Consider the following 26,954-nt stretch of genomic DNA (forward strand, 5'->3'; position numbering starts at 1 on the left):
AACTTTCATATAATTTTTAGTGACACACTTGAATGAGTAGTTTATGCAAGAAGAGGTGCTCTTATTTTGCCTCTTTTCTTTTTGGGGCAACCACCAGGAACTCTCCCCTCTTTACCCCAGATGAAAACCCACAGTATAATTCTGCCATTTGAAGATCACTGGTTGAGCAGTTCATTTTAAAACGCTTGTCTGAAATTTTTCACACCCAGGTGTTGGGCCAGGTTGGAATGATTGCCATTCCTCTTGTCCTTAAAGGATGATCATGTCACATGCAGGCTCAGACCTGTATTCTTTAAGAACATTAATTGGAAATATCATCTACTTATAGTTGAACCTCTCCTCTTAAAAATTCCTTGCATCCATGAACTTTCCAAAACTGAAAGCATTTGTGAGAACATTCCAGCAAAACAAAAACAAGGTAATCACACACACAGTTTTAGACTAATTCATTTAAAAACAAATCTAAATACTCACTGCAATTTTTTGCAGTATTTCTCCATTGTTTTATTTCCAGAAATAAACTGAAAACTCCTTGTATGAAGCTCTCATTAGGACTGTTTTTACAATCAACTTCTCATGTGAAATGTCACATGGTGTGGTACAATTTTTTTTCAGTTGACAGGATGAATAAATTGAGGCCTTTCAAAACATGTAGGCAAACTGACCCCAATATATGATTGGAAACAGTCAAGGAAAGCCATGTGCAGGTGAAACAATATTTGGTATTCCTGAGTAATATTTTAGTTCACTCTAAGAACCTGACAGTGATTATCAGTAATCTCATCCTCACCTAAAGAAAAGAGTGGTGAAAAGAGTTGCCCAAGAGCACATCACCAGCTAATTTTACCTCCTCAATCCATCACCAGTGCTCTATCCACTTGCCAACAAAACTTTGTGCAATAAGAGATACTCCTCATCCCACTTAAACAACAAAATCATGTCATGCCTGACATTTCTGAAAAGCACTGCAGTTGAACAGTAACTTCTGCTATTGCAAAAGAACATTTTCAGACTGCCCCCTGACTTATTGCTTTAATCACCTGTGATATTTCTGCAATTCCAGGCACCTTATCTGCAGTACATGGGACACAAACCTCTGCCCCTTTATTGTCCCACTTGGCTGAAGATTAGGGATGGGCTTCCCCCTTCCTGTTTGCTTGCTTAAACCAATATTGCTCCTTACAATTCTCCATTTCTGCTACCCATTGAGCAGTCCTTGAGTGACCTATGCCAAACAAGAGCAGTCCTTTCTATCAATTCACAGTTGTAATTACAAAGCAAACACTACCATCTGCTGGCCTGTTTGAAAAGCCTGTTCCATTAAAAAAAACCAACAATATAGTGTTCCTTCTGGCCTAAGACCTTACAAAACTCTGGCTAATTTTCCTAGAAAAATTAGAAGAAACCTCAAATACTCAAACTGGAAAACCATGATCTTCTGTGTTCTCCCCCTTCCCTCCTGCCCCCATCAACAAGAACTCTATTAAATCCTGTCCTGACTTACTGGAATATCCTCACCTTGTACAAGTTCACTCTTGAGTAGAGTGTTACTTGCACAATGGAATGAGTTACAAAGGTGGGACAAGGTGCCTGATGTGACCAGCTCTTGTCCCTCTAGATGACCATCAAAGCAGGGCTCTGAGGCACAGGTTTCTCTTTGACAGCTGGGGCTGAGCTGGAACACCCTTCTCAAATCCTCCCAAATCACACAGGATTTCAGCCTGCACACTCCAGTCTGAACTTTGCTAGTGGTCTCTACTGTGACAAGTTAGAAAATAAACCCCAAAATAAACCTGTTTAATGCAAGTGTAATTTCCTACAAGGATATTTGATCCAGTTTGTCCAGCTTCAGTCCTGCTGGCTCATTCACACTACCTCTCTCTTGGGGGCTGAGAAATCTGACTAACTTCTTCCACCTCAAAAAGCAACCTTTGCTCCACAGGGTTTTGCAATTTACTTCCAACTAAAAACCTTATTCTTTCAAGTATACAATGTATGCAAAATTCAACACCACCTGTCAGTACCCAGGGAACAGCTTTACAAAGACAATCTCCTTATATAATATAAAACCCAATTGTTTCTCTTCTTTAAGCCATTAACTATTTTCATACCCTTTACATCAGCTGGGAACTATATATCACAGACAAAGACAATCTCATTTGTTTTAATGGCTAAGTAAATTCAAAATGGAAATGACTAGGTAATTTGTTCTTGTGCTTTTTTAATTTTGTTTTCTTCACTCCCCATCCCCCTCACCATCATCCCTCAGTCCCTCCAGAAAAAAAAAAAAAACCAATCATTTTAGTCAAGGACTAGAATTCTGGCAAACTATCTTATCTCCACTGAATTAAACATAAATCAGGCTTTAGCAAATCAAATATTTGGCTTCAAAATTTCTTTAACTTCCTAGTACTAGGTTAAGATGCTTTATTATTGGCATTATTCATTATAAGCCTTTCAAGTTGATCTTTCAAACAGTAATATCTTCCATAATGGGCAACAGATAAAAGAAAATGTAGCAGACAAATAATTGTAGTGGTTGCTGTTAAAGCAATAGTTGTATCAGGTGCTGTGCAAGCAGATACTGGTCAGTCCCTGATGGATGTTCCACTTTGCCATTTAACTGGGGCACAGGAATTGGCAGGTCATTATCAGTCATCTGCCATTCCTACATTCCAGTTAATCCTAATCTGCATTCAGCAGTGCCTGACTCCAATTGGATTATCATTTGTTTTCAGCACTTCTACATCCCCAAGTGCTTTAGAAGACAATCTAAATTGTAATAAGACAGATGCATTTTTTATTTCATTACCTAAAGTTTCGAAAATTTCGGACACTGATTCAGTTTTGTTAGGCTGTGTTTCCTTTTGCTTCTCAAGGTCTCAGGCACGATTGCCAATACATCCAAGAATGTGGAACAGCATTTCATTACTTTCAGGCTACTTGGCACACCTTTAATTTAGGTGCACAGCATTTCAATCCTTCAGAGAAGTGCATGCAGAACATGCCAACAGTAGATTTTAATTCAACAATGACACAAGAGGTATAGGGTACCTCAGAAAACTGCTCTGCTATGATATGAAACACATGTCAGCTGGTTCTGGGGGAAAAAGCAGTGGTCCAGGACTCCTCCTGGAAGTCAGACAACTTGAACAGAATATGATGCACTTTAGACTTTGCCTGCTCTGAGCCTGTTACCATGAGCTGCACCAATACATGGCATTGGGAATATGGTGCTGCACTGGGAATACAGTGTTTCATACAACATGGACCAAAGTATACCAGTTCATGTGATTCATAACCTAACAACAGTTATGTACAGCTTGGCACAAACTAAAAAAAAAAAAAAAACACCAAGCCTGAACTAGGCTTTACTCCAGTCAGTATATATTCATGCAGAACTAACCAGCATTCATCAGAGCCTAACACAACTTGCAGTTCTTAATATGCTGCTGTGCAGCCACAAACACCATTCACTCTGCAAACAGGAAGGCACAACAAACATTTGTATTGTCTTCTAATAAAAACCAGAGTATTTCACTGGTGCTCATGTACTTTAAGAGAGGGAAATATAGGCCCAAAAGCCAAAGTTAGGAAAACAAAGTGTTAAATGACAGGCAGAATGACCAGGATACAACTGTATCACCCCCAAATACAAGATGGACATCACTTAGACTAGTCAAGGAAATCTATCAAAGATGAGATTTTGAACAGATGTACAACAGAGAGAACAGATAACTGCTGTCATGCTTAACCAGAGCCATGAAAAACATAACAGCATGGACAAACTGCAAAAAGGAGGGGTCATTTCTGAACTGCAAAATGGATTTATTTTGATTAAGAAATCCAAGAAGGTAATACAGAGAGCAGTGACCAGAGTTTCAGATCATACAGCAATAGAAAAGGAACTCATAAGCCCCCTAGGGACAGAAGGCAACCCACCCACACACAGCTTATATTTCAAGTCTTCATTTTAAGGCCATGACTTGACCTCTGTTCAGAGACATATTAAGGTCTTGGCACAGTATCAGATGCCTAGAATAGTGAAGTATCGTAAACAGATTTAGTGTATGGAATTTTACACTGGCCAAAATTAATTGGCTAAGAGGTCAAATTACAGCTGTTAATATTTTGCAGTAGGAGCCAAAGCCCTTCGATTGCCCTGCAGTCTATTAACTGTTTCCTTCAGTGATTTTTATGTCTCTAGTTACTTTGGGGAAAAGTCACAATTTTGAGGTTTTCCAAAAGTGACAGCAAGTATTAAAATGTAGTTCAGCTTTGTGCAAATCCTGCCTTCAGCCAGCTGCAGAAGTCACTGATAAAGTCAGGGCCTCAAAGAAAGTGCAAGGAAGCAAGGTCTGGGGCTCACAACAACCTAAAATCCCAGAGAATCTAAGTTAAAGCTGTTCTTGCAACACCAACAGCTTCTACCATGAATTTAGGTAAATCATTCAGGTACTACTCTGCTGATACTAAGGGCCAGCATCAAAGCTCTTATAAGAGCAACTATAAAATCAAAAATCATAGTGGCGGTCCAGTGTGGACCTGAATGATGTGATCTGTTTCCAGACAGGTCAGGCTCTGCTGTGGCCCACTCCCAGTTCAAACCTACCCTCTCTTGGTCCTGACCCCTTCTCTCCTGCCTGCAATTACATACCAGGGTTGATAGAACATTAGCCTGCTGACCCATTCCCCTGGCAGCTGAACCCCTCCCTACACATCTGGGACACAGCTCAGCAGCACTCTGCAGTAACAAGAGCCACATCTCCATGGTTGGCTTTAGTGGTCCCAAGGTTGAAGAGGGATGGAGGACTGACTGCATGGCCAACCTCAATTTCCATGCAGAAGGATGAGGAAATGTTTTCCAGCCCCTCTGAAGCCAATGGCAGCAGTCCCATCCTCAGGATTTTTGCTTGCAGTAATACAGCTGTATCACCAGCTCACTTCCCTAAGAATTTATGTACTATTGCTAGAGTTGGGGTATATTTGAGCCAAATTCCAAAATTTAGGCTTGAATGTACTGTACTGTCAACTGCAGATTTTTATCATCAGTGACCCCCTACCTAAACTTTGTGCCCATATTTCATACCTGAGTAATGAATTGTTGGAGCCACTTCAGCAATTGCATCTGTGCCTGGATTGAGCCCATAAAGGCAGAAGTACTCAGGTTTATAGATCTTGAAAGTCTGTATATTCAATCAAATCTTAATTATTTCTAAGTTCTGATTTTACTAATATGCTGCTTTAGAGCCATCAAGTTTCATGAAGTTTACCCAGGAAACTGACCTCAAAGCCAGTATGACTCAGCTGACCTGCACATCTTTTAAAGTGGATGAAGAGAATTTATTAATACAGGAGCTCCTCTAGGATGAGATATCAAAATGATTGGGACATGAACAAATACAAGTCTTTACATCAGCACCTCAAACTTCTGTTGTGATCTCTTGGAGAGGAGTGTGCATCTATCTATTCTTCTCCATATCTTTCCTCTCTAAGGGTTTTTGAGGAAAAAAATAATCAAAAAATAGTTCAATTCCCAAAAGCTATTCAACAAAACTCCTCCTTCCCTCCCAGCTTAGCTGACATGAAGATCCAGTACCACAGCCATACCCACAGTCTTTTCAGATGGTGCTTATTACAGAAGTCATTTCACAGGACAAACAACTACCAGTTTTTACTCAAAATACATCAAATGATTTTGAGCCACAGGATTCCAAAGAAGCTGGAAATACATCTAAAAAATTAACCTAGTCCTGAAGTTTAGCTGTCTTCACTCTTTTCCCTGGGTGCTGAGGGAAGCACAGAGCTGGAAGTATTTGCAATGCTGGGCCCTTGAGCTCTTCCCTAAGGGCATCACTATCTACAGCTAAGCAGGGCTATACTAAAAAATAAACAAACAAAATCCCATCCAAAACCTAATTCTTGCTCTCTTCATTACTGAGAAGGACAACAGCAGCATTTTTCCTGTGGAAGGGAGGCTGCCTGGCTCCACCAGCTCCCAGGCAATGAGCAGATTGCATCAGTGCACCCTCCCCTCCAGTTCAGCATTGCCTAACCTCATTTCTGCCTCCCAGTTGGCATCACACAATCATCACCTCACAATTATAGAACCACCATGTGGTAGCCATAGCATCACTTGCGTGGAAAGTGCAGTTGGGAAAGTGTCACTCCATTGCTGCTTGACTTGGAAGTGAGAACAGACACATCCTTTGTGAAGGAAAAGACAAGACAGTCTTCCTCCACTTCTCAATTCATCTTTTCCTCCCACGTATTCAGGTTTTTTCTACCACAAGCCAGGCACAAAGACTGCAAGATGACCAAGAATATAATCAAAACTTAATGAATAAATATAGCTCTAAAAAGGGTGCTTGAAGTGAGGTGTTTCTTGAGCAGATCTTACCAATCTCAAGGGTACTGATATCATCTTACCAATCTATTCCAAATTCAAGGGCCCAGTTTCCTTATGCAGATTCATACTTTGCTTAGTCAATTCTTGACTAAGCTAAAGCAAATATCACAATGAACATAACCTTGAACTGCTTATAGGGCTTTGCCAGTCATTAGGGATTTTGACCTCATTAAAAACATGAGTCCCTCCATTTGATAGTGCTCTGAAAGACTTAGGTGTAGATGCTTCAAGGTTTTTTGTTTCAGTTCTCAATATTGAAGAGATTAAGTGCTAGGAAGGTTAGATCCTAAATCAAGAACTGAAGTCAAATCCTTTTGTTTTAAGCCACTTACAAATCTTAATGCCTCATCATGGAAAGTGGAAAATAATGTATTGACAGACTAGCCCAGGTCACTGCCACACTCAGATCGAAGATGAATGCAAACTCACAACAAGAAAAACAACTTCTCAGTACTAGAGAATTTGACTTCTCTTTTGCCCTTCCTGTACATATGTATAAAAAGTTCTTCTCCCATAGGCAATGATGCACCCAGCCCTTTCTTTCCAAGGCCAGAAGGTGGAGTTGTAACTTTGAGGGCCATTCCAGAACATCAAAAAGTCACACATTGCACTGAGCCCTAGCTGCTCTCTACTAAAAATATGTTACCATTTGGTAATTATCAAAGAGAAGCCACTGCCCTGTATTGATGCTTTGTACATGCTCACCTACAACTGCATAAGAGCCAAATCCAGAGAGAGAATTTAAAGCCAGAAAGGAACCTAAAAAACAGCAAGCAAAACCCACAAATAGCTACAAGTACATTCAGTTTTTCCCTATCTTTTATTTTTTTTTCTAACCCAGAACACTTTCATAACATCTGCAAGGGACTGTTTAAGTTAGTCATTCATTTCTAAATTCATATTAACAACGTGCAAAGGGAATGTTGCTATATTTCACCTAGACCACTGGATAACCATGTATATACATATATCTGTTGAAACACACAGCCAAGTAAGTCAGCCAGAAAACTCTGCACTCAATGGAAAATCTGAAACACAATCATCCTGTGATTACATCTCAACAGTGCCCCTTTAAGCCAAAACAAACATTTAGCACCAGTCCATCAGTAGTTAGCAGGAGGATATATTTAAGCTGACTCCCAGATATTGGCAGCAGTGGGATTGGGGGTGGGATGTTAAATATGCCAACCCTTCCAAAGCTGATTTCCTATCCTGGACAAATGAAAATGAAAGCACATAACGTCCCTGAGAAGCCTCAGAGCCCTGAGCTCCCAAATGAAAGCTGAGTGCTCAGGTCAGGCTTGGCAGGGAAGGAAGTCCCTGACATTCAGGGAGCTGCTGCTGCAGCCCTGGGTCAGTGACAGTAACACAGGCACTGCTCTGCTGCACAGCTGGGCATCCTTGCTTTTGGAATTAAAAAATACTTCAAAAAACACCACACAAGCACAGCACCAGCACCACCCCAACATCCAAAATACCTAGAAGCTCTTAGGGACTGCTCCAAGTCCTTAGATTTAGCTTGTACAAGGCTGAGGTGAGGACTGAGAGTTTAAGACCCCAAGTCACTCAACTGTCAGATCATTTTTCAGATGGATGAAGACACACAGTAAAAACTCACCACTGTTGTTATTACAATGGTCACTTTAAACCAAATCAGTTTTGGAAATCTCTTTTCTCATTTTTGAAAGTGCAAGTGAACAGAATTGAAGGAATAATATTTTTTGAAGAGGAAACAGGTTTTTTGGGCTGGCTCAGATAACACCTTCAAAGCTTACTGCAACTGCAGTTTTGAGCAGAGCCTGACCTTCCAGAAACACAGCAAAGCTTCAGCATACCAGGAGCTGACAATCTGAGAAAAATCTTACAGGGAGTCAATGAACACTTTTTCAGAAATACTTATTTTAACACAGAAAATTTAAATCTCTGCACCAAGTATTCTATACTGTGTAGCTGGCCCAAAGCTTGTAGAGCACTTTGGAACTGCTAGGGTCAGAATTTTTACAGCAGGGTGATACATTTACTGCCCTAATGGGAAAAATCAAAGTATACTGCCAGTCAATTTGCAATTTTAGTGACAATTCCAGTAAGGAGTGCCACCGTGAGAGTTTTGGGATTGGGAAACTAAAGTGAGAAGAGTTGGAATTGGAGACTTAAGGAAAGTGTGGCATTTGCTTTAGAAAAGCTGAACTGAAAAAGAATGGATGAAAAGATGAGCCAGAGCACTATAAAGATCAAACAATACAACCAGAACATATACAAATAGAAATTATAATAGATAATAAAATAACCAGGAAAAATATAGGAACACGGCTGAAAAAGAGAAAACTTACTTATGAAAGGCATCCAAAAAGTAAAACATAATTCCTTTTAAGATAACTCATGCTCATGAAACCCAGAAATCTGAAAATGAGTAGCTTTATTCAGAATGACACTGGATTCTTCGAGAATTCTGCTGAACTGGAGCTTGTAAAAATGTATAATAAAATGAATCCTTCAAGAAAATATAAGTACAAGGAAGAAAGGCAATATTGTATGGGGGACAGACACCAAATGAAGTTACATGAGAAAGCAGACAAGTCTAACAAGGTCCTGAATACAGGAATGTAGAGGAGGAAGAGGGATGTAAGAAAGAACCTCCAGCACTACAAAGGACACAATGATAGGTGCTGAATGAGCAGGGGGGAAGAAGAAGCCACTGCAGCTCCAGGAACAAGAAACTGGGGAGGAAACAACACAAAAGTTTTTCAACTTGGAGGAGAGCAGGGGGAAGATCTTACAGAGGGGAAACCAGGAGGAGTATGAAAAAGAAGTTTACTGGTTTGTAATGACTTCAATACATAACTTTAAAAAGATGTAGCTCTACAACCAGTTAAATGTTCCTTATAAAACAGAGTCTTCATTCAACAAATTCTTCTTTCATTAAAAGACATTTTACATATTCTGGGTTTTAACTGGATTCAAAGCATTGCAATTCACCAATTATTATATTTAATAAACGTTACAAAATATTTTAAAACACAGGGTAACATAAAAATAAATGTCAGAATTTGAGAGGGGTTGATTTTTTTTTAAAAGTTCTTTTTGAAGTGATCTCTTTGCCCAAGTTTTATCAGATGCTTAAGTGTTTAATCAAAATATCTATTGTCATATCTTCCAATTGCTATTTTACAGAGAAAGCTATGATAAAAATCAACTAGATCAGCAAACTAGCAAACTGTTTCTTATTAGGGTATTTCCTACACTTAAAATAGCTATTATAATAGACATCACAGAACATTAATTACCTCAGGCATTAAATCTCTATTATTCTCTGATGGAAATAATTGTAAATTATAAAAATACATTTGAGATTCATTTTGAAATGTGTGGGAGGCAGACTGTCTTTGTCTTTAAAAGAAAAATACGTCTGTTGTATTAACTTAGCCACCCACATTGCTTCCAATATTTAGCCCATCTACATGACTGATTTCTTTAATTTCTCTTTTATTCTTTGGGTTTTTTCCTCTCTTCTGATGATCTAAAGAACTGGCATGCTGGAAAAGATGGTGAAAGTAATTCTGAGGCCCTGTACAGGGCATCACATTGAATTAATCTGTTTGCAACAAATCCACCACTCGAGTTTATCAGTGCAGTTGGGAGCTCTTCCCAATCCCAGTTTTTTACTGGGACAGAATCATGCTGGCAAGATAAAGAATTGTTTCAGTCCAAGGCTTCTTCAAACTGACCTCATGTAAAGCACACCCAGAGAACAAAACCCAGAGCACTTGAAAAGAAAGCAACATTTGCTTTTAAGAAACCCTACAGCAAATTAAGCAGGTGCAGAGACTACTGAGAGAAAGACAAAAGAATCTGTTAATATTTAACTCCTAAACAAATGCCAAGATTACTGTGCAAAGGCTCACAATTCATACTGCATTGAATCAAGCAGCTGGGGAAACATTTAAAAGCCTGTAAGGTAATATAGTCATTAGGGCTATTTAAATTCCCTTGAAGGAATTGAACCAAATACTCTTAAACTGCTTCAAACAAAATACACCAACACCCTCACTGACAGGGCATAATGGGAGGGACAGGAATGTTACATGCTGGGTGAAGGACCTTTAAAGCTGAAGCCTGCTAAGGATAAGTTTGACACCCTGGATGACAGCTCTGAAGGCAGAGTATATCCAAAGCAGCATGAGGTTTAGATTCCTATCACCCTTCTGAAGAGCAGCAAGCACTCAGGTTGTGAGCCAATCTGTCCAAGGATGCTCTGAGCTATAACCCAGTTTCACATGAACAGAACTGATCTTTATAAGGTGTGAGGGGCAGCAGACACTGTCTGCCAGGGGCAGAGCTGCTGGGTTACCAGGGTGTGAGACCTGTCTTACTATTCTGCAGAGATATCTATCAACACCAGCCACCAGCCCATGCTAACTCTCTTTTAATCAGTGACATTTCTGGACATAATCTGCATAACCTGAACAGAACTTTCCATCTGTTGTGCTGTTTAACAGGTTTCAAATAGGAAATCACTAACGTTTGTCTTAATCTGATATTCAGTGCCCCATACAACAATTGATCATTATAGAATCTGCAGGTTTTCAACACTCAAAACCAAAATAAATTTGTAGTGCGTCTCATTAACACACTAGGAGAAAGCATAATTGTTTAATTAATACTGTTGGGGTAGTTTAAAACTCATGAGGTTTTTATCCCCTAAGTTAGTCTGCTGCTGTGATCTCTTTTCTGACATAGGCCAGTTTCCCATGTTTTTGTGTGCTCTGGTTTGAATGCAGCCTCCTCTGCTCCTGCTCACACTGCCTTCCTCCCTACCCCAGCACCTCAAGCTCCAGCACGTCCTGGATCTTTCTCCACTGCAACACCCTGAGCTCCCTTTCCCAGCTTGTCTCCACCACAGTATCTGCTCCACAAGTTTAGTCTAGTTCTGGTGGATCTTCCAGATGGAGTGGAACTGGCTGGGACTAGACCAGGCCTATTTGTGCAGACTGGCCAAACAGCCCTTCCTCTTGGCTGCCAGGCAAACCAAACACCAGAGCAGCCTTTCAGCTACTGCAGCCCTGCCAGATGCAGCAGGGGGACTACAGCTCCCAACCTGCTGGCACAGCAGCCCAGGCTTGATGGAAAAACTCAGCATGCTCAAGAGCAGTTGCACTTTTTAATCAAGAAGCACTGTTGATATATAGAAAGAGAAATTCATTGGAATGCTTGCTGTAATCCTTGCCACCTCAAGAAACCAAAATAAATTCAACAAAAGTGATTTAGCACCTGTGCTGACAGTCTGAAGTTCCTTTGTCTAATGATGATAAAGCTTCTTCAAGAGTTACAGCACTTACTCTCCAGATACACGTACCAAACCTTTAAAATCTGAGTGTTTCTTGTCAGAGATACTCTAAATGCCACAGACCACAGGAGAAACTTCATAAAAGTGAGTTCAGCTGGAAATATTTGCTACTACTTTTTTTAAAAACACTTAACATGATACTTAAATGAGTAAGGAAAGAACATGAATAAGAGCTTCACAGCAGTGGCACGAAGCTGCTGCCTTTTTGGTCAGCTAAAACCATGTGGTCAGAACAAGTGGGAGTCAGAAGGCAGAGCAGTGGATTTAGTAGTGCCAGCTAGAAGCCAAACAGTTGTATCCAATATTAGGAAAGTGGAATTTCCACCAACCCCTTTGTAGAAATTATTAGCCATTGCTGTACTGGCTCCAGCAAGAGGCAGCTCCCAGGTAACACTGGTTACAAGAGCTCTCAAACAGAACAACATCCCCTGTGCCTTTCTTTTGTGTCTTCATTTTACCATTCCTATACCAACAGACAACCCTTGAGTTAAAGATCATGTACTGTGGAATAAAGTGTTAAATGAACAGAAATGTACTCTTCTCTTGAGTAAGAACATTTCAGGTCTTGAGACACTTTTGTACAAGTTTTCACCTGGATGGAAGATCCTTACCAGTGACATGGAGGTTACACAACATCTGCTCTGACACGTTTACTTTCACTAACAAGATTTATCACCAGGACTCAACAAGGACAGCAAATGAGTCAAGGAGCCTTCATATTTTCTTAGAGAGCCTATTCACTAAGCTAATCAGAAACCATGGAGAAATACTTATATATGTAAACACAGAAGTTCCAAGAAAGGCATTTCAAAATTAGATATTACTTAGTATTTTAATGATCTGTCTTTAAATAATACAGCATCTTTTGAACAAGCTAATACTTTATAGATGAGAATCTTTAAACCAAGTGTAATACAGCTACAGTGTTTCTATAGTGGTGTCCCCTCATCCTGAATCTCTTTTAACACTCATTGATTTCTGTCAGACACTCATTGGAAGAATTAATTTATTTATGAACTTGTCATTACAAGTCATTGATTAAGATGTCCTGCCTTAAAGATTTAATTATGCCCTAAGATAAAAGATTTGCTAATTATTGTCTTTTATCTAATTGAAGTTTTGTATTACAAATAAAGTTCAAAGGTTTAAGACAGTTGCCCTTTCAAACATTTGGGCAAAGATGAGAATTTAATCATAGGCCAGACCATGTTCTCACCAGCAACAGCAGACATACTCCAGGAGCCATTCTGGTAACAGAATTGATGACTATTCAATGTGCAGGCATCCAATAAAATCTTTTAAACTCTTTTTGTCTTTCACATGCTGTCACAGCATGGCTCTTTGTTTTGGATCCATCAGGTACTTTGACAGTCTGGTCCAGAGTGAAATAACTTAAAGATTGGGAACTTCCACATTCCTTTTCTTCCAATTTTACTTACTCTTACATACTGACAATGGAGCCAGTTCCTAAGAATAAGGGTTTTCAGGTCTTCAAAAAAGATAGCAGCAATAATCTCACTCAAAATTTTTCCTATCTGAGGACTACAGCAGGAAAACATCAATGTTTAGATATCAACACATTAAAATTCAGACAAAAAATTATGCTAGAGTTTCCTTCTGTGTCATTAAACAAACTCATGAACTTGGTCAATTTCAAAGTAGCACAAATCAAGAAGCAGAAACATTCACAAAAGAGGAAAAGCTAATGTAGAAACAACTTCCTTTTCAAGCTCCTAGGAAGCACAGAAATTCCTGGGAAGCACAAATCCATCCTCCCTGGTGCACACACTGCGTTCATAATTGTTCAGCTGCAAGCACGTGGTTCTAGAGGGCTGGCCCAAGGGAAGACCTTGTCCCCCAGCAGCATTTACAGCTGCAGAGACCCTCAGGCTCAGCAGGCACTGGCACCACAGACAGGAAGGTTTTGTGGCACTCTGACACTGACCCATCAGATCCATGAGTGCTCCAAAGCCATCAGCAATTTCAAGTAGGTTCTTGGTCACAATAAATGTGCACTAGGCTACTACCTAATCAAGCTGCTTGACATTTCTACATATAATTAAAACAAATATAATCAATTACTCAATCCATCTATATACAAACAAGTGGTAAGATTTGAAAATCTCCTTGATTTATGTCATAATTCATAAGAATAGAATATTTACTATTTCAGTGAGATGGACCAGCTCTGCAGGACGGGAAGTTAACTGTGAATTACCACTTCAACATCTGGGTTACAAGATCAAGAAAGACTTTTTTTTAATGTACTTGGCCCACAGACTACTGGATGCTGGATTATCCAGATGCAGCAACTTACTGAGTGAGCCCACTATTAGTGAGTGGAGAATTTGGCCTGAGTATGTGTTACAAACCTTTTCATGTCTGCAGCAGCAGAACCAAAGAGCTTACAAGAGCCCCAAGCCTAAAAACTCTCACAGAGTTCATTTTCCTCTTTCTGCATAGTTTTCTGTTTATCAGTAACCTCACACTGCTCCTGGCATTCAGTGCCATGCACAGGGATGTTTCTGGGGTGCTGCTCACACTAGAATTGCCAGCTCCTGTTAATACTACTCAATAGATCCTTCTAAAGTGCAGGTTTTGGTTTTCTTCCTTACAGCTGTACAATTATGGAAGTGTACCTGCCTACAATTTTTCAAAATCATTTCCAGAGAAAATGCCTTCCTGCAAAAGCTTGAGCTGCTGCTTTGCACCTAAGCTATCCCAGATTGAAAGCACAGTTTAATATCAGTGTGATGGGACTCAGTGGAATTCCAAAACTGGGGATGGTCACGGTCCAAATCTTAGCTTTGATCTCCTGCTCTTGGACACATTTCCATGCCCATCAACTCACATCATCTTCAGCAGGAATTCAGTGAACTTTGCACTTCACTGACATGCAGACACCTCAACCAAAACAAGTTTTTATAAAAAAGCCAGCAAAAGCACCATGGGTAGGCACACATTTCTTCAATTTTCACAGCTAAAACTTATGCAAATCTCAAAAGCATTTAATCAAACACCTTTCCAAAGTCTTTCATTTTATCACTCTAGGGGAAAAAAAAAAATGGTACAAATAAACCATTCTAACTACTTGCCAAGCTCGAATTTTTCCACTTCAGTTCAATTTTTACCCAAGGGAAGGAAATGCCAAGACTACACCAGAGGACCGAGCAGTTCAGGCACCCAGATCCTTTCTCTGCCTGGTGTGTGCAATTCCTTTGTGCAGAACATGGCCAGGGCTCAGCACTACATCCTGAAGAAGAAACCTGCAGGAATTTTGCCACAGAGAAACAACTCCTCATACAGACTTTAAACTTATGCCTAAATAATTTCCAGCAGACAGAAAAATTTAATTTTCTCAGCAGTGTCTTCTTCAAAACCTGACTGAGGGACTCATTGCCTTTGAAGCTGGGAGTGTAAAACCAAAACTCAGTGAGTTTAAAATAAAATTCTTATACCTATATGGAACACACATGTTCTCATTATGCTCCAGAGTACTTTCCAATTTCTTGTGGAATTCCACACCACAAGATGCTCCAGAGCACTGTGCATAATCAAGAGCACCAGTAAAATTGCATGTGTGCACTGGCCATTTCCTTAGTTCTTCACTTATGAGCAACCATATAAAAAAAAATTGAGGATATAAAATCAAGTTTTCATCCCCTACACTAAATGATGATTCACCTTTTTTTTATTAAACTGAAACAGAGGATTATCAGAAGAGAGATACGAAAGGGTTTGCTAAGACCTGAAAAGAATTCATGGCAGTTTACTGTAAAGCATTTGTCTTTGTACAAGAGACACTTGTGATTTGTATATGCTCCTCTAGAAACACACCAAACTGAGTGAGGCCAATACAGTAATTTCTGTTAAATAATATTTCAAATTTAAAAACTATTCAGTTCACTGCAGTACTTTGTTTGGTCTCCAAAATCCACATTGCAACCAAATTTTCCCACTGGCAGCACTCAACTAACATTGCTGATCCCAGAGCAGGATAATTCAGAGACTTAACCAAGACAAACTTCAGAGTTTCTGAACTGCTAATCACATAAACAATATCAAGAATTACCTGTAGCTTATCAGAGAACAGTACTAATAAAAAAACATTTGATGAGAAAGCAAAACTAACCAGAACTATAACAGCTCAAAACTGCCTAGGTAAAAACAAACAAACAAAACAAAAACAACAACAACAACAAAAAAAAAAAACACATACAAAAAAGAAGCAATTTCAACCAATGCAATTTTTTCTTTAGATATTGATCTTGCTGAGTGCCTGGTGCAGCACACCAGAAGCAAATACATTATTGCTACAGGCACCTTTGTGAAATCTTTATGTTTCACTCCCAATGAAGTGAGCACCAAATCTGCTGCTATTGTATCAGAATCCACATTCAAAAATTCTCACATTTTAGATTCTACAAGTTTCTGCCCAGCTACACTTTTTTTTGTCTAAACTCAAAATTTGGAAAGGATGCACAGTTAAGTATGCCTTTAAAAGTTTTCTGACCTCAATGCTTTTATGCCATTTTACATTGTGATTTTCTTTATTATTTCTCAAGAGACTGCAAGTTAAGGATGAGGACCTAGTCCCTGCATGACAGATCCTGCTCTCAGAATAGAAAGTGGAAAAGGAAAGTGAAGTGTCCTCATATGGGAGAGAAGCTTGCATCCTGTCAGATTTTTTATGTGCTTTATTTATTTTCATAAGTAAGCTGTGGTATCTGGGCACTTCCTAGTATTATTTATAGGCATTTCTATAGAGCTCATAATCACAGTATCTGAGTGCCCCTTGCTATTTACGATATGCCATTTATCTCTGGAGGGTAGAACTCTCCTCCTTTCTGCTTTGAAGATGTCTTTTCATAGAGATAAGATGCAGGTGATTAATGCCTTCTGCACTTGGCATCTTGTGACATGGCTGTTTGGGGAAATGCAAGTCTTTAATCACACTCTAAAGGACAGGATTTGGGCTCAGCTCAATCTTTTTTGGACTGTACCTTTTGCTCCAAACATAGAGTCAATTTCAAAAAAAAAAGTAGGAAGAGAACAGGAAATTCCACTGAAAAAAAAAAATCAGCAAGTGCAGTTTTTCTCTCCTGAGAAGCCACACATGACAAAATATCTTCCTTAAAGAAATACAAGCCTCAACAATGTCTCTTGTGTTCAGTAGATTCTTCTCCAGTGGGACTTCATTTTAGACATGTCAGAGTTTTCCAGTATCCCAGGGAACTTTTTTGTTCAGTCTGAGAAGGTCAGAATGTTTCCTGAGAGGCTGAGAGGTGGGAAAATGAAGGATCTTTCATGTGACTGACACTAAGCAGTATTTTTTCCTAACTTGCATGAGCTGGCATATCTGGTGAGAGTTACCTTGACAATGAACTCAGCTTCTTCAGCCCCCCTGAAGAAAGGGCTGAGATTTGTCTTTTTACACAAAACATCCAGAAAAATGAAATCAGCTGATAAACAACAACTCTTGAATGGTAACAACCCTTCAAAAGTACATTTAAGAGAAAGAGCAAGCAAAAACCAATAAACCAGAGTGGTTATTAAGAGAACAAGATTGCTCACAGCTCAGGACTGCTCTGTCAAAGCAGATGGGTTTCAGCTTCTGAAAAAATGAAATATTTTAAGCAGAATAAATACAAGGATAAACATTCTTTTCATCACTAAGGAAAAGTTGTCTAATCCCATTAAGGATGTAACAGATCTTTAGTAGATCCCATTAGCAAAGACAAGAGAAAGATCAAAGAAAAACAAAAATCATCAATAAGGGTAAGTTAGATTTTAAGCTCCTCGGCTTTCCTCGTTTATGTATCTTCAGTGTCTGACACACTGACCCTAAACAGAACTGAAATACAAAACCAGGCATTTCCTCACTGGAGTAACCACTGAAAATCTTCTTGGAACTTTCCCTTCAGCAATGAAGTGCATTGGTATGAACTTTGCTGACACACAAACTTCACAAATATTTCCATGACTGAGATTTCTGAAGGAAGGGCAACAGCCAAAGGACAAAATTCATGAGTACATAAATTAATTCTAAAGATATCTCTAAAGAGCTCCAAAAGACACACTATGAACAGGCACTTTCAGAAGCTTAGCACATCTTCAGGAAGCATCATCAGAACTATATTCTGAGTGAGGTGGTGTCAGCTGAGACAGATATCTTCTAGAAAGAACGTGTGACTCATTTACTAGTTGCCAGATACTTCCACATTTTCTAGTCTGTTAAAAACAGGAGCACGATTCTGTTACATGATGGATACAGAAATGTTGGTTATAAAAGAGCTGAAATCTCAGATATCTGTTAGCACTAGGCAATTAATCCTTCCCATGTTAATATGGCCCTTTTTACAAATTATTTCCACAATAAAGACTGTGGTGTCCTTTGGCAATCAGTTCCAGGGTTAGGGTTATTTATGCTTCTTGTTCTAGAAAATCCTCAGAAATACCACTATATTTGAACATATCATTAATGCAAAATACTAAAATTACACTAGGATGGAGTTGGGAAAATTGACAGTAGAATTAGCTCAGTATTCCTCATTTGGAATTTGTTTCCTCAGCAGAGAAAACCATCTGGGTAAAGAACAAGGCAAAGACAAAAGACACTGAAAGGTGCAGGATAAATCAGTTATGGTTATTTAGGAATTAAGTGGTGAATACAGCCTAATTTCAGAAGAATACACATTATTCCATCCCCATTTAGTTCAGAGAAAATATATGTGAAACAGGAAAAGTACAGCAGGCAGCAAAAATAACTCAGCTTTTAGACAAGATGATGGTGAGTATTTGCTGAGATTGGCCTTTATAGCTCATAAAAGGATGAGTGAAAGGAAGGAGAAGCAGGATTCAGTCTCCATTAAAAACTGGAAAGGCAAGTGCTGGGCTCATGTAGGGAACTGTTTCTCAGTTGCTGTTTGGCCACCAGCTGAAGCCAGGGAGAGCATTTCCTAAACTGTGCTGGCTCACAATGAGAGGCTGAAGTCAGCAATAGATGCAAGCAGCATAAATCAGATCACAAAGCAAATGAACACACACAGGGCCTGATCTTCCTGTTGATCCCAGCACACAGCAGGAGGGAATGCAGGGCAACCAAAGCTTGGGCTACCTGGCTTTGGAGAGTGTTTTTTGGGGGAAGTCTTAAGAGTGAGGCGCTGTGGGCTCAACTGATGGAAATCAGACACAGATTCCAGCTGGGCACTGCTTCCTTCCCATGGCAGAGATCCCCAGAAGAATTCTACCAGATCCAGCATTTCTGTGATGCTGAGCCCACTGGCAGCAGCAGTGGTGTGCTCATGCAAGACAACACAAGCTAAGCCATCAAGTGAAAGCTGTTCTAGACAATGCTTTCTAACCCAAGAAGCCTTGCTGGAGTGCTTGTGGAAAGCACCAGGAGCAATAAGACAATGGCAGCAATTTTTGTTGCCCTCTTGCAGATGTGCTGCTAAAATGTGATGGACTTGGCCTGTGCTAGTGCCTTTTCCTGTGAAAGCTCCCTGTCACAGACAGAATGGCAGTCCTTGGTGGAATTCCTGCTATGCAACACCAGTCACAACTCAGGAATACTTTCACATGATGCTTGTAAGCAGCTGATATTATTTTATGCTGATAGTGAGGTGGAACAAAGGGAGGGAGGTGGGCAGTACAGAGGATGGTACATTTTCTTAATGTATATTATAATATCTCGAGATGTTTTAGGTTATCTTACCAAGATTCTCATTACCATCATATTTACATACTCTATGGGCCAAAAAAACCCTTCAATTTGATAATAAAAGGTATATTAATTTGACAGAAATTCTCAAAAATTCATGTAAAGCTGCTATAGAGCATGCAAGGACATTGAAAATCCTCTTTCCCAAGGACTTGGGAAAAAAAAAATGATGGAAAAAGTGCAAATGCTTTGTTTTGCCATGTTCTTCACTTCAAATAATCCCTTGACAGCAATAATCCTCCCACCCATTTAAAGCATGCTAAGAGCTGGTGCTCTGGAACAATCCTGTAGACTGGAGAATCAACTCTGCTGAGAACACATGAAACATCCTTCAATTAGTGCATTACCATGGACAGCTGAAGGGCCACTTGAGCAGTGAAGGATATGTACACTGAATTATACCAGACTGACTCAACAAGAGGTTATGGTGCACTTCTCAAACACCTCAAAAAAAAACCCATGGCACCTGAAGCTGAGATACCTGAGACACTCAGTGGCATAGATGCAGTTTCAACAATACTATGGAAACAAATGATAAAACACCACCCTGACAGCAATATGTGAGTTTCTCTCACAAACTTATTTCCAGACATTTCACCAAAGCTTGGCTCAAGTGCAGGTACACAATTACCTATTTTAGCACAGGCACAATTATAAACTGTAAAACACTCCAGTCCTGGTAAACACTTCAGGTAAGAAAAAAAGCAAAAGATAGATAGATTTATTTACTCAGTCCTGAAGACAAAAGTCAAATTCAGGAAATTCCTTGCAAACTGACAGGATAAAATATGGTTTCTCTTTGAATGATGCCAACATTTTTATCATTCCATCTTTTGGCTATCCAGTATTATATTCTGATCTCAAGAGACCAATATCTGAGATTAAGTCTTTTTATGTGTTTTCTCTCAGTGTCTAACCAGTCTTCCCAAGGTAATGTAGATTAAACTTGAGAAGCATTAACTACACAGTAAAACTTTATTTTATGCACAACCGTGTAAATGAGCCATACTCTCTTCCAGAACTGGTATTTCTGAAAATATTTTAATATAACATCTGAATTAAGGAAAGTTCTCACAACCATGTGAGAAGAAAATTTACTACCTTTTTTATTATCAATTTTATTATTATTATATATCTGACATACCAGATTACCAAAAAACAACACAGCTGCACGTTACAGCTGGTGAGACTCAGATACTGAGGATTCACATATGCACATTTATAACAGTGCTCCAGAATGTGGGACCATCCTACACCAGCTGCAGTTGTCTCCCTGCTAGGTATAAAAAAGAGCTCTGATGGACAGGAGGACTCCTTCCCTTTTAATGAATATTCTAAGGCTAGATTCAGGGTCCTTTTGGAGAGGAGCTCATGGCAACATGGGCCAGTTTCCAAATCTAAATCAGGAAATACACACCATTACTAAGATCTGTTGCTGTATGGGTTACTGAAGGACACAGATTATCCTTTATTCCTTATCAATGAACAAGATATTGTTAACTTCAGCAGGATTCCAGCATTGCTAAATATTATATTTAAAGACCATAAAATTTATCATGGCCATTAATACTTTTTGACATGTGTCTAGATTTTAAAGTCTTCTGATAGAGCAAGCACAGCCCACTACTAAAATATGATGCTCATTAACAAAAGCTTTCTCTTCCATAGCCTCTCACCATCTTTTATCCATTGCATGTTAACCTGATAATCCTAAGTATCTGTCAAAGTCTAGCCCAGAGGAAAGAGTTTGGCAGTTAAAAGAATTAAGGTTCTTAGAATTGTCTAGAAATAGAATTTTCATTAAAGGAAAAAAAAAATCCATATTTTAAAAGTTAATTTTCATCTTTTTTAACTGGTGCAACTTACAGCTAATTCATTGCAAATTATAACTAGCTCTACAAGTTGAAACACCAAAAAGCTGCATTCTGCCAAGCTACTGGCCTATTAATCCAGTATAATCCACATCCTTAAAATAACATCTTCAGAAGGATTGTGGCTATATCCATCTGTTCAAGCACTGAATAATTTATTATGTCTTACAGAAACACCAACGCATTATAGAAATGTCATCTGGAGATGTTTTAAATCTTTTTATATCTGACTAGCTAAAGACATCTTGTTCCAGAATAATGGAGTTAACAGGTAAATGAACACCCTACTTCCATTCCATAGGCCACTGGAAGTCAGTATTTCAGGGAGGATAAAAGAAACACTGCCAAGTTCCAAAAGAGCACACAACCTACAATGCACCCTTCTCACTGGGGACATCAGCAGCCATGTGGCTGCAAACCATGGGTTAAATAACACAGGTGTCACCCAGCTGGCACAGGGGCAGTGCTTGCAGGGAGGTTTCCTTAAACCACTCCCTGAACAGCCCTAGGACTTAATGAGATCCTGATTACACCACTGCAACATAAAAGCAGACACTGCACACTCTGTCTGGTTCCTTAAGCACATTTGCAAATTAAAGATTTGTAACAGTCTACCAGACATATCAGAGGATTAATTCCTTCTCCATGGACTTCTACCTTTCCTTGTTACAGCAGACAAAGCCTGCAGGGAACATGCTTAAAACCAACATAAATATAGCAAATCTAAGCCAACACAACCTATCAGAAGAGAATTTTAGATCTTCAATTAATTTAAGCAAATGGCCAAAGCTACTTATCCCAGGGAAACAGCTCTCAATCTCTAGCAAAATCATGCATCACCTTCAAAGGTGCATGTCTGGACCCAAGGAAACACTTTTTAAGTTGGGAGACTTCTTGGAATCTGAGTAGAGCGTGATACTAATGACACCTCATTCCTTGAGGAGCTATCACAAACATAAGCATTAAATTCCATCCAAAGAACAGAGCAATGTAATGTACTTGCATATTAGGCAGTTCTTTTTCATATACCTCAGCTTTCATCGTAGGATCAATGAGAGGCAGAACCAAGTAGGGCCTGATAATCATCCACACCCCAACATCAAAACAATGTCTTCTAACAGGCACCAGCATAACTGCAATGTAACCAAACAAACTCAAGGGTAAAAGAGGTCAGTTCCCAAAGATTCACATCCATGTTATCAATCCTCTCTGCTCTCAGAAACTAGAAGAATTTGAGAGTAACGGCAATGCAAAACGCTTTTTTTAAATAAATGCTACTAAAACCACAGAAATCAGTAGAAAATTATAACTAGTTTAAACCAAGCTGTAGAATTTTATGGTAAGGATATAATTTTCTGCTAAGTTTTATGGATGTACCCAGAAATAAAACACCAGGCCTCTATTGAGTTTTATAGGGCTTTTCTGTAAGAATTACAAACAGTGGTATTCAAACAATACTTGTGGATCAGCCTGCCAGCAGCCCTGTAAGCTAAAACTGCATTGCATAAACCAGGCACTGAATGATTTGGGATAATGAACAAATTCATAAAGAATCAGTGGCTGTTTGTCAGTAATCTGTGAACAGACAGAGTGGTAAATTCACTGAATAAATAAAGAAAGAAAAACCAACCCTCTTGCCTGGGAATAGTTCACCCAGCTTTACTGCTTTGCCTTTAAGGGACTGCCTAAAGGGTTTATAACTCCACAGCATTCCTGCCAGGTAATTTGTGCAGCATTTTTTAGCAATGGTTAAATTAAAAAGCCCTTATGGGAAAACTCAATGAATTTAATAGAGATGAAATCAATATGGTTCTGCAGAAATTACTCCAAAATCTTTAGTTAGAGCCTCTCCCCCCATCCCAGCCCCTTTACAGAGCACAGTGCAGTCAGCACAGCAAAGAGAATCCTGAAGGGGTTCATTCCAACCACAGGGAATATCCCCAGGGAAACCCATCTGTGGCAGCTTGGTTTGCACCTGGAAGAAGAGGACAGCATCAGACTGAGGGGTCAGGATGTGGATGCAGCTTGGCTGGGAACTAAACCATGCTGAGAACCTCTCCAGCAGCTTAGCACACGGGAAGCCTCAATGCTTTTCAACTTCCCATTTGGGACAGTGTCCTTTCTCTGGAAGTAACCCACAGAATTAATATGGGAATTCAATCTCAGCTCAGGGACCACAGCCAGTCTAACATTCCCACAGAAAAGCTGGCCTTCCTAGCAGTATTTTACCAAATTTAGCCTTTTGCCACTTCCTTATGCTAATACCTCCTTCACTTAATAGGAAGCTAAATATGGAAAAGTCAAAGATATGGAAAACAGGACAAAGCCTGCTTTTCATTCACAGGTGAATAAACATATCCTGAAAATCCCAAGTGAGGTTTAAACAATGAAAGTAACCACAGGGTTACATCACTGATGGAGCTTCATGAACATGGGGAGACCCTAACAAAGCTCCCTTTAGGAACAAAAGCCTCAACATAAAGATGTCTGTGGTGGCAAGAATAACATTATAGTTATGTTTCACCTTATTTTGGTCTTAGCTCAAATTAAAGAATACAGAACAAACCCACCACCATCCCCTATGTTCAGTTTCCACAGGCCTGAAAGAAGTCACACAGTAAGTCCAACAGATGGAACAACGATGCTGCACCCAAGAACTCAAAATTTTCACTGTAATCCTGCTTTTCTCTCTTCCTGGGATACCAGATGAAAACACACATGAAAGTCCAAGGCACACTGGTTAGCAGGGGAAGTACAGCAGAACAATTGACACAGGAGTGGCAGATAAGATCAGAAGTCTCCACCTGAAAATTTGTATTTATCTTCAAGGAAAAGTATTTGATTTTTGTGCAATAACTTGTACACTTTCTCCTATTAGCTTTTAAAGCCTAATTTTGGTATCCAAGTTCACCTAAGTGGGTGACCAATGGAATAAAATGTAGCTGAAATCAACATGCTTTTAAGAGCTGTTTAGATTTTGTAGCTTTGTTTAGTACTGAACACAGTCATTAAAGTGCAGTTACCACAATAATAAATGTAGATACCATTAATTACAATACTAGATTTAAAATGCAACTTGAGTCTCTCCAGTGGTTTTTAAGGGGGTGTAATATCACAGTCAATTGAAATTTAATCAAACCTAGCAGTTTAATTTAGTCTACATTTACAGCTAAAAAACCTCCAAACTTTACAGCCATTCTATAACTCTATTCTATACTCATATTAGGTACAGACAAAATAGGAATATTTCCTTTGATAAATAACTTTATTTTATTTTTGCCCATCCATGCTTACATGTCAGCTTAGCCTAGAGTGGAAAAATGCATATGCTTCCCTTTTCTTAAGGGATGTACATGCATTTTTCCACTTAGGGGTGAAAGAACTGAACAAATAAATCCCACTGATAATTACAGCATGTAATCATATCTGAGGTTCAATCTCTTGCATTAAAAAAATCTCCCTTGTGACATGTAAAAGGGTAGACAGATAAAATGGAAGATTTCTAGAGTCTGTTCTGCTGTCCTACATCACTGAAGCCAACAGGACTGGTCTCAGAAAATTGCCTTAAGCCTTTGAGCAGAAAGCTTTGACTTTTAAAGGAGTCCATGAAAACTGACTCGTTCTTCTGCCCTTTTGGAATTCCCAGCCCACATCCCTGCTTGTGAGAAGGATTATTTTTACTTTTGTGCAGCACTCGCGTTTAGAGGCCCCAGCAGAGATCAGGGCCCTGTTGTAGCAGGCACTGAGCAAGCACATGGAAGGTCTGAGCTCTGCAAGAGAGACAGGAGAGAGTGGGAGGGGGAGGCAGAGCACAAGGAGTGATTTGCTCAAGATCACAGAACACATCGTCAAGGGGCCAAGACCTTCTGGTTCTTCATGAGGTTAAAGAACCAAAGATCCCCAACACACAGTGAACTCCTTGCCCAGAAAAATGATACTTTCCTTTTCAAGTTTATGTGGCAAAGAGCCCCTCACCTGTCTGTAAAAGCACAATGTACTGAGTATTTTCAGACACAAGACACTGGTCTAGAATAATCACAACTCTGATCCACCACAGAAGTGCTGAAACTCAGCACAGCCCAGGATCACTACCTGAGATGGTGCTTGGGAATACACCTGGCAGCCCTTGAAGCCAATTCCCATCACTCTCTAAGAATTACAACCAGTGAAGTCAGCACAGCCAAAGCATTGTAAGACTGACAGCTGAAAAGAAAAAGTTCCCTAGATTAAGACCTAAGAGAAGATCAGAATAAACATCAGAAAAGGGGCTTGCCAGCAGAGACTGAAAAGCTGACTTCATAAATAAAGTCACATCCCTCTGACAAAACTAAAGACCAGAAATATACTTGATTTTTTTGATTTTTAAAAATTTCTGTTTTAAAAAACTACATTGGTCTTGACTAACAGCTACGTTCTACTTGCCTGAATTGCATCCCACCTGCACCAAAATTCCCCTTATGTCCAGCAAGCTCAGTCTGGCATCAACAGTAAAATTTTATTGGAATTTAGACACGAGAGAAAGATCCTCTCAGGTTTCCTTCCAAAATTTGTTTGGCAATCATCACTAGCATTATTTTAAGAGGATTTTAAGTCTAGAACTTAAGCTGTTCTATGGATATGAGAATCTCCAAGTAGAGTTTATTCAATATAAACCCTTGGGCTACACAAGCTGAAGGGGCTCACAATGACTTGTCAGAGAGGAGGAACAAGACACTATGACAAATGCTGTCAAACACCACACTCATAACACAGCAGAGATCACTTCTTTGATCAAGAGAATCACAGCCTGAAAACCTGTAAATACCAGCACTCTGCACTATCACTTAGAAATTGTGATAACAGTTTAACACTGAATTGCTACTGAACTGCTTTCTTATAATAGCTGATGTACGTAAGGAAGCTGGCAACAGTTTTGAATTTTCATTCATGTGCAATTTCAGGAGATGAGAAAACTTCTCTTAAAAATACTTAAATATTTAATAGGTCAAAGTAAACAGCAGCAAAAGGAGAGATTTGAAAAAGCCACACAAAACATAAGTGCAACGTAAGTTTAAAACAACCATTGGGAAGATGAGAAACCTGCCTCAAATTAAAAGAGCTGGATGTTGCCTTAAATCCAGGAAAGATATTAGGATGTTACAATAAAGGGCAGGACATCAATTTCTGATGTTTCCTATTTCACTTCTTCCCATGAGCTCAAGGGGTATCAGGATATGCAAACCCTGCCTGTGATCTACTCAGGCACTCCATAACCAGCACCTTTGGAAAGATCAGTTTATAAAGGAGATGAGATCTGCCCAAAAGAAACAAAATAATTCCCCCTACTCAGTAAGCCCTTGTGAAAACTGAAATTCAAGAAATGGAGAAATTAACATCAATGCCATAGGAAAAGGAAGGGGAAAGGATTAGATGAAAAGCACCTTCAACATTTGGTACTTGGCAGCAGCTCCTACCCTCACCTCATGGATCACTGCTATTGATGCACTGAAGCATCCACTTGAATGAGAAGACAGAGTCCCACCAAACATGACTGATGAGCAATGCACACTGTGGCTGGGGAGTGTGCACCCCTGTTTATGTGCTGGTTACCTGGAAACCATGTGCCAG

This window comes from Serinus canaria, chromosome 11 (assembly GCF_022539315.1).
Source record: "Serinus canaria isolate serCan28SL12 chromosome 11, serCan2020, whole genome shotgun sequence".
Lineage (NCBI taxonomy): Eukaryota > Metazoa > Chordata > Aves > Passeriformes > Fringillidae > Serinus > Serinus canaria.